The sequence below is a fragment of the Sinocyclocheilus grahami genome, unplaced genomic scaffold (genome assembly GCF_001515645.1).
Source record: "Sinocyclocheilus grahami isolate Dianchi unplaced genomic scaffold, SAMN03320097.WGS_v1.1 scaffold444.1, whole genome shotgun sequence".
NCBI lineage: Eukaryota > Metazoa > Chordata > Actinopteri > Cypriniformes > Cyprinidae > Sinocyclocheilus > Sinocyclocheilus grahami.
The window spans coordinates 50,230-60,304 of NW_015505623.1; positions in this window are offsets into that span (position 1 = coordinate 50,230).

Genomic DNA, 10,075 nt, shown 5'->3' on the forward strand with positions numbered 1-10,075 from the left:
AAAAGTACTAAAATTTGTTATAATAGTAATTTATAACAAACTAGGGAGTTGAACTGGCAACTGCTAATGAGCGATCCTCTGCTGCCATCTACTGGTTATAGTGCTAATTTCATGTCAATTTAATCTTAAATTACTTTTTGGCACATTTTGTCATGTAATTTTTATGAATCAAAAGTGAATTTTTAAAGTGAATTTTACTGCACAGCTGAAGAGTTAAGAAATAATAAAGGCTTTAAAATATAAGTGTTTTAAAAATGTGTTCATGACTATGAAGGTAAGTTATTGATTATCAGGAATATCATTATGATGTCGTTTATAAGATAGCATCCCTAATCATCTAACGTTAGCCTAAACAGTTACGATAGTGTTTACTTGTAAGCATTTAAATGTACAATTATGTGTCTAGGAAACTCTCCTGGGATTACCAGGCTCGGCATATAAAATTATATGTCATTGAATGTTGTTAAATATTGTTAATGCCGTTATCATTATTTAGAGTATTGCAATTATTTTGTTTCTCAGTTTCTGAAAAGAACCAGGCAGGAGAGGGTCAAGAGTCTCTATATATACCACAACATCAAATGACGCTTCACCGGAAGTTTACGAGCTGCCTTATCTTTATGCGGAAGTTTTAAAGAACACTCCGTGCATATGGTCAATTGATTTAACAGCACAGCAGCACAACAGTAATAATCTATGCAGGGTGAAGTTGACGTTACAAGGATACTGGCCAAAACAGGCATTTTGACTTAATTCCGTGTGCATTTGACTGTTCAAGCGCGATAAGACAGAGTGAACTCAGTTCTGTAATGACTCGCTGTCAGAGACACGGCTCTCTGTGTGTGTGCGCGTGTAGAAAACTGCACTTGAGTGCTGAATTTAGTTCTTTCGCAATTTCTTGTGCTTGAATGGTTTAAAATCGTTTGAATGCTTAAATTGAAAACAAAAAACAAAAAAAACATGCATTTGATAAACTTTTTTCCCTTTGCCGGGAGTTTGACTGACAGGCAATCTGACCAATCATAACGCTGAATCTGCCATTTTGTCTGACAAACAAACCAGCAAGTCAGTTTCCTCTTTGCTCCGCAATGTATTTTTCTAAGCGTGGAAACATCATGTGTGGCGTGAGAGCGCCATGGCTTGACGGACATAGCAATGGTAACTAAGGAGGGTGGGTCTTTACGAAGTAGCTACAGTACAACAAAGAAAAAAATAGGATTTTTATAGAGTAAAGGTCATATAATATGTATCCTGATTTTTCTTCTTTTCTTATCGTGACTTTTAGTCAATATGAGTCATATGATATCAAAGCAAAGCCTAAATCAAAGTATGATTGCAATAAACCAAGGATCTGCCCATGTTGCTATATTTGAAACCATCTGCTGACCAGTTTCTGCCCTTTGGGAGGAGATAAAGGACTGGGAATTTCCTGAAGCATAAGTCATTATTAATTCCAAGATTCCAGAGAGTCCCAGGAACGATGCCCTGTGAAATTAGAGCAATCTTACTAGGTTGTAAACACACATAAAGTCAAATAGAGACCCTGATTTTGTGTTTAATTACAGCAACAGCAATCAATGTTTGTTAGGTGGTCTGGGTTTCCATAGATAACCGGCTCTATATTATTCAAGCTGTTTGATTTTGTGAGGTATTAAAAGCAGGTAGGTAACATATCATATCAAGGCCTTGTATGTTAGTACGGTAAAGGCGAGTCAATCATTTAATCAACCTAAGGTTCAAGTTCCATAGTTTATCATTTCAACCTATAACAAGTAATTAATCTTCATTCCCACTGTCTATTAACCAGTTAATATTGCATAAAAGCAGAGGACAAGTACTGAACCAGATTTAATTCATACCTGTATTCTCATCCAGCAACAAGGATGCTTTGAGGTGCAGCAAATCCATTTCATAAAAGGGTAAAAAAGGAAGCATGTTTCCATAGCAACAGAAAAAATACAGTTTAAATGATGACAAACAGTAGGTCTCTGAACCTCCACCTACGTGTGCACTTGAAAAATACAACCTCTCAGAACCCATCAACGTGGCAACTTAGTGAATTCTCATAACACTAATGGCTGGCAGCAGCATTGGCTTAAATAGGTCACGGCAGGGGAATAATTGTATTAAGTCTGCTGCAAATAGACCAAGAATTCAACAGGAAAGACAGCTTTCTGTATTTGACATTTACAAAAAAATATCATACAGATGTTTAAAACAATAACTATTGATAGAATTACTGAAAAGCTTCACATGGTAAAAAGTAAAAACAGATGAACTATTAAGAATTCCAGAAAAAAAACTTTTTAAGACATATTTTGACAATTAGCTGGCCCCGGTTATAGCCCTGAATGCAATTCTTATTCCAGTGTGATTTTGGCTATTAAAGTGTTGAATAACAAACCATGTGATGCATAACTTTGGGGGGGGGGGTGTCCCCAACTTCCAATGCTGGCCAGTTGCAAAGAAGAGAAGGAGGAAGAGATGAATCAAGGTGATTAAATGATGACAGAAATCTCATTCTTGGGTGAACTATTCTTTTAACTTACTTTTCTCATTTTATTTTGTCTGCATGGTTTGTGTGTGTTTTATAGATGACATAGTTTGGCCATCGTTTCAAACCTAGTACAAGTTGTACCCTGGAACAAGGCCAGAACTGAGTACAGGAACATGAAAAGGGACAACTGGGTGGATTTAGCACTCCGACAATAACAACAGGTATATAGTCACCTACAAAACATACATATAAACAACAATGCACTGGCAATCTCATACACAAAAAAATGAGTCATTAAGAAAGTAGGATTTCTTCTTTCTTTATTACTTTAACCTTTAGACTGTTACTCAACAGCTCATTCCTTGTCCACAACAGCAACAGTTTTTCTCTCTTTCTTTAACTCTCCAACAAAGTTGAAGATGTTTATGCAGCAAGCTCCAAAAGCAAGGCCAAAAATGAAAACATGAGCCCAGTGCCAGGGCACGTACGTATACATGTGTGCGAGCATGTGTGTTGGAAAACACCCCTTACTTAAATCCTTCTCTGGGCTTTGAGCCTGAAGCACTTTTCTCATCCTGTTGGACAAAATGTAACTTCAATCAGAAAACATAACCAATCATTGAACAGGCACTTTGAGTCCATATCAGAGGCATTCTGCAACATCCTTCCATGAGATGTTAGTAAAGCATTAAAGCACTCATGATCAAAATTAGGTTTTGTGAGGGATTAAACAGCAAATCAATGCTCTCAGAAAAAACGCATTAGACAAGTAAACGTGCATATGTCTAGTTGCTGCCTTGAGTTCTGCCGAAATTGAAATTCTGCCATCATTTACTCCCTCTCACAGCATCCCAAACCTGTATGACTGTGTAACAGTGCAAAATATATTCTTTTATGATTCACAGAATAAATGTCACAGCAGTTTTGAAATGACATGAGGGTAAGTAAATGATGACATGCAAATTGCCACATGTGACCAATTTTACTTCTATAATTTGAGGAATTTCAGAGGAAAACTCATTGAAAATATTCAGTAAGGAGAAAAAAAAGGGGTGCCAGCATGGAATTCCGACCATCTGCAAATGCAGGAACTTTGGATATGGTGAAATATTTCAACTTGTGCAACTACACAGAAAGCAACCTACCGAACAGATGTGATTTGTTTCATACATATATGTGCATGAATTATTAATATTTTTGTCTGTCTTTTTGTGAAACATCATCTATTTCTGTATAGAATTAATGGCTATGAACGCAGTGAGAAGTCATTACTAACTGTAGTCTTGGGAAACTCATTATATGTTTCTTTCAAAATGATTCATTTCCGAAGTACATTTCCTGAAAAGAGAAAGAGAGTGAAACACAATATCCAATGAGAAAAAAATAATTACTGACTAACAAACTAACATAATTACTAACTGTGGTCTTGGGCAACCCATGATATGTTTCTTCCAAAATTATATGTTTCATATATTGTGGCATAACTTAAATGCATTTCCAAAAGAGAGAGAGAGAGATATTGAAACAATATTCAATGAGGGGTAAAAAAAGTTCTACTTTATTTTTGGGAATTTAATTGGATCTTGAAAAATGGCTGTTACATGTCAATACTGAGAAGTGAAAAGTTAAAGATGTACAGAACTTCCAAGGTGTAATGTAGAGATTAATCCACACCATCGTTTTTTTAAGTACAGAGTCTGCCATATGGCTGGGAGAAGAGATGAACGAAACACTTTACTGTGCAACCCTAAACCGCTCTCTACATCTTCAGATGTATTTGATCATGTGGCTTCTGAATGATTTACCATGAAGATGAGGAGCATGCCAAACATGCGTGGCCAGCATGGGATATGAGTAACCAGCACAACACAGAAATCAGAATAGCCCCCGGAGACACCATTAAACTTTAACAGGGCAAAGGGTTCAGTTATGGCTACCAAGTCGATTCTGAGCAGTGCATGTTCAATTAAACCCATCAACTGATCCATCTAAGCTTGAGAAACAACTTCATGTGTAATCTAATTACATAAATAACAGAAGTGACAAACCTTTGCTCACGTGACAGAGGGATAAAGTTGAAAAAAAAGAACAAAGAAGGACAGAAAGATATGAGGACTGAGATGATGCTGTTTTATTCGTCAGCTGAATAATTAGCAAGACTTGACAAGATCTGATGTGTTCCCACAAAGCCAACATAACACATCTGAAGCTATAGCCTTTTAGAACATAGAGATACACTCTACTCTGAAGGATAAAAAGTGTCAGGAATATTTAAGCATGTCTTTTCTAAAATGTTGACAGCGTGACCCCCAAGGCATGAAGCGATTTGGATCTTTTAAAGCTGTCAAATCTTGATCAGTCAAGATTCCAGTATTAAACACTGGCATCTGTTTTACTCACTATCAATGGTGTGCCTTCGATTTCCAAGCGTCAGATGAGACTGAAAAACATTTGAGATTGTGGCTGGAATTCCTGCTCCCAACTGGATCTCCCTCAACAGCGTATTGATTGGCTGTACGAGTATTTCTCAAAAATGGAAGGAAGCCACTTGTGTCAGTGAGTTACAACAACTCCGAATAATAGGACTGAACCAGTCGCATGCTGAGCCTCTGATTACTGCAGAAAACATCCTTGAGATAATGTCTGTGATGAGCAGAAAAGCAAGGCACTGCTAAGTGATGACTTGTCTGGCTCTGTGTGTGTTTGTGAGGCAGTGTGAATGAAAATAAATTGAAGAACCCAGAGGTTAAGCCAGGGCACATTTACGAACAACGTGCTATCGATTTGGCCGGTGCGTCATAGAAGCTCACAGAAGCGGGGGTTGTCATAGTTACATATTAGAATTAACAGTGCACCCTAGCAACTGAAAGGTCAAGGCAATTCATGTCCGGATGAGATTTCTTGTAGGAACATGTTTTCTCGCTTATACCCACATTCCCCCGGCACACCTGACTGCTGTTCGACATAGAGAGGGGGGTTAACTCCCACAGTTTATGTTCACGGTTGCTGACCATTAAGTGCTGCCATATAAGGATTTATGAAATTAGAAGTGCAATAATGAGCATATATGTGGCCTTTGCATCTGTCTGTCCTCACCAACTGATCTCATTGTAAAAAATAACACTTTTCACAACCAATTACTCTCTGAATGTTATGAGCCCATTTACCAGATTTCCTTTTTTTATAGGTGGATATACACTATTTGATCAGAAGTACTATATGTGGACACCCTAACATCCAATGATTGGCATTAATAGAGAGTTGGTCCTCCTTGTGTTGCCATAACAGCCTCCATTCTGGGAAGGCTTTCCATTAGATGGATGCAGGGACTTGCAGGGATCTTCCATCAGGGCGCAAATTAAATAAGGTTTGAACACTCCCCATAAAAGAAGTCAAACAAAAAATGTAAGGTTTTCCATCATTTCAGTAATGATAAACAATTTAGTTAGAGTAATTACCAGTCGGTCAACAAACACTCATGAACAGAAGTCACGTTCACCAGAGAAGATATTTTGTAACTATAGCAACTAAAAACATAGTCATGCAACTTGTTTGTGTTCCATTGCGACAAGTTGGTATGTAGAGTAGATAAAGTTTGCATTGTTTGTATCATTTTACTTAAGATTTAAATATATCATAAATACTTCATATTTGTTTTAAAAATCTTTTGATAATTGATGTTTAGCTAACTGTGATAGTGGCGGAAAAACAATTTGTGTTGCGCAAGATGAACCTTTTCAATTCCTTTAAAATAGTTGGCCTCTCTGAAAATCATTACTTGTCATTAAAAGTCGGTGTCTTCCATGAACGCTTTAAAACCTAAATATGTAACTTCTTTGTTTTTAACAGTTACATGACTGCTGTCTTATCCCTCTATTTTTGAACCTTTATTCATTCATCAGTATATCTATTCCCATTCAAAAATGCATTTTTGGAAAAGCTGTTGCTCTTTTATGAGGCATGGCATTAGGGTTCCCTTTCAGTCGGTCACTCTCGACGTCACGTCGGAGGACCGACGAAATTGGGATCTCGCTTAGAGGGACCAATCTACTTCGAGTGTAAACTAAACGAGCCAATGCACATTGGCATGCGATTATTGCATCCAGCTGCTGCTGATCACAGCGTGAGTATAAGTAGGCAGCAGGTGCAGCGCATATTCAGCCCAATTTCGTCGGTCCTCCGACGTGACGTCTCCGTTCCCTCCTTCAGGGAACGAGGGTTACATACGTAACCGAGACGTTCTGTAACCTGTTTTGACCTTGACCAGAAATATTCCAAGCTCTAAATAGGAACATTCCTTGATTCAAAGTTATCAAATGTCAAACACCTATTCAGAAGACATTCTAGAAAAAGTAGCAGCTAATTAATTATTTTATAGGATGTTTAATTTAAGGTTATGCCCTTATAAGTGATTTTATGGGTGCAGGAACTGAGACAATGGCACCGGAAGTTAATGTAACATAACATTAAGCATTATTCATTTAATAATAATAATAATAATAATAGTAATGATGAATACAAAATAAATGGAACTGAATCAGTGTAAAAGTTGTACTTAGTGTGTGAAAGAGTATCCCAACATGCATGTCAAGCTGAGCTTGCTTATGTTGGGTTGTGCACAATACTCCAAGGTACTCCAAGTTGTCTTTGGCATTTAAAAATGATTATAAAGATAGATGGACAGCAAAAAATATTTAAGTATAAAAAAAATAATAATTAAATATATTTTCTGCTGTTATTGTGACTGCTTTTAAAGATTTCATATCTCATTTTTGTGCCCCTGATGCTACAGCATACTATATGTGGATCTCGACAACACCAGGGACATACATGGGAAAACAAATCTTTGCAAAAGACACAATGCTAGATTTATGGCAGTGGTGACAAGGCAGAACAAGCATCAGGTGCACTTCATCATACACTGCCAGCAGTGCTGTGTTGCCACAACTCCCCTCGGCCACCTGCTTGTGTCTTGAACCTGGATATGGAGGGCCAGGAAGACAACAGGTATGTTCCATTCACCCAAATGTGCCCTGCAAAGTGGAATTCACAGACAATTTGGCCATCTTAAGTGAACATTTAAACCACAGGAGGCATTTACACTTAGTCGTATAGGCTCTGCAAATGGCATACACTATCAGAAAAAGGTGAAGACACTGAAGACTGGAGTAATAGTTTCTGGGGGAAAAAGAAAAGCATAAGAGACTTTGTGAGCATACTTTCATAGTAAATTCAATTTATATTTATTTCTACAAATATTACACCATCACAATTGAAATCCCACCTCTACTTAAATCTATGTGACTTTTGTCTGTGCTGCTGTAGATGTAGGGCATTGTCTGGAATTAACAATTTTTGTCAAGTGAAGTGAACTACAGATATTCCCTGCTGATAGTGTAGGGAGCAGTGTACAAAGAGTAGGGACCCTGTGAATCGGAGCACAGCTAATGATTTTAGAGAGGGTAGATCCTCTGTCACTTGGAAGACTGAAAAACAGATGGACTGGGAGCATGAAGGTTTTATCAGACAAGATCCAGCATAGTGACAGGAAGGAGTTCAGATGGTCATGAGGGACTAAAGGAACGTTAAGGGGCCGTCCTTAAAATGGAATATTTTACAAATCGAGAATGAGATCAGGAAAGAAAAATAATATGAAATATACAAACATAATGTTCTACATTAAGAGAAAAGAACTGGTTACCCAATCATCCGCAAATTTGGATTTCAGAAGAGACTTCCAGAAGCAAACAAGAGCCAAGCTTGAGCATTTCATAAGGCTTGAGAGTTAAACATTAATGTGAGACTATAAAAAGCATAAACTCTATGGCTTGGTATTTAGTGACCTGTCTGTATACAGGGATGCTAGTGCCAGGAAGCCTTTGTATGGATTATATTGCAAAATTAATCAAACGCAATCATAAACAGACTTTGATGCATGCAGCTGAATCTTATAGAAAGGAGGAAGAAAAAGAGGAAAAACAACCCAATGCTCTCTAGACTTTGAAGAACGAAGCCTTTGTAAAACATAGCTGATTTGTATAACCTCTGGAAAAGATTCCTTTGTAACAAAGCCACAGGCAACTCCCTCACACAAGCAGAAAAGGGTCATGAAACAGACAATCTTACAATCCTATCTTGCATATATAACAATAGTCTTATGAAAGGCTGGGAGATAGCATGGTGCAAAAGATTTTGATGAAAATTGCAGCTGAAATACCTTTGAACAAATTGCTGGTGGGTTGGCATAACCAGATGTTCATCTTCTGAACACCCATCATGTTTCACATCTTCTCTAAACAGCAAGTGAAAAACACTGCAAGAGCTGTTACACAGAGGAAAAAAAAAGCATATTCACTTTTTTTTTTTTTTAAGAAAAGTCTCATAAAACCTCTTAGCACAGGCAAATTAGAAAACTAGCTCCCACATGATATTCCCCAAATATGGTTAATGGAGTCCATTGTTGATCTCCAAAGTATTCCCAGTTTGTTTTGCTCATACTAACAGTTCAATAAGACATTTGAGTGCAGGGAAGCACAAACATACTTATGTATTAGCTTATAAATCAGCCCAGGACTTGGTGTCAAGCTGGCCAGCATTGTATCTCCCAAGATTGTTTATATCCTTTGCCTAAAACTCTTTAAAACTGGGACGACCACCCATACAGAAACTGTACCTTGTGCTTCCATGATGCAACGATAAGGCAATATACTGTACACAGCAGTTTTCCCACAGTCTTTATTCATGTTTCACATCTTCTCTAAACAGCAAGTGAAAAACACTGCAAGAGCTGTTACACAGAGGAAAAAAAAAAGCATATTCACTTTTTTTTTTTTTTAAGAAAAGTCTCATAAAACCTCTTAGCACAGGCAAATTAGAAAACTAGCTCCCACATGATATTCCCCAAATATGGTTAATGGAGTCCATTGTTGATCTCCAAAGTATTCCCAGTTTGTTTTGCTCATACTAACAGTTCAATAAGACATTTGAGTGCAGGGAAGCACAAACATACTTATGTATTAGCTTATAAATCAGCCCAGGACTTGGTGTCAAGCTGGCCAGCATTGTATCTCCCAAGATTGTTTATATCCTTTGCCTAAAACTCTTTAAAACTGGGACGACCACCCATACAGAAACTGTACCTTGTGCTTCCATGATGCAACGATAAGGCAATATACTGTACACAGCAGTTTTCCCACAGTCTTTATTCCGTAAGCCTTAAAAACAGGATGCGTTAAAAAAAAGACAACGAAAGTACCACCAGTCAGCATGTTTTAATTAATTAATTGATTAGTGCATTTTAGTTAATCCATCCAGCTGATTACAAGTCAGGATCTGAAGAACTGAAATTCCACTGTTTATTTACAAATGTCAGAGCAGTAATCTGCTAAATCCCACAATCTCCTTAAGCAGGACCACTTAATCCTTGACAAAATTGTTATCTGTTCAGTGTAGGAGGGAACTAGAGGCTTCTGACACAGGGATGATATGTTATTGATCCAATTTAGGTTGAGTGTACACATTTCCATATGTTACATATATGTATACACACACACACACACACACACATATATATATATA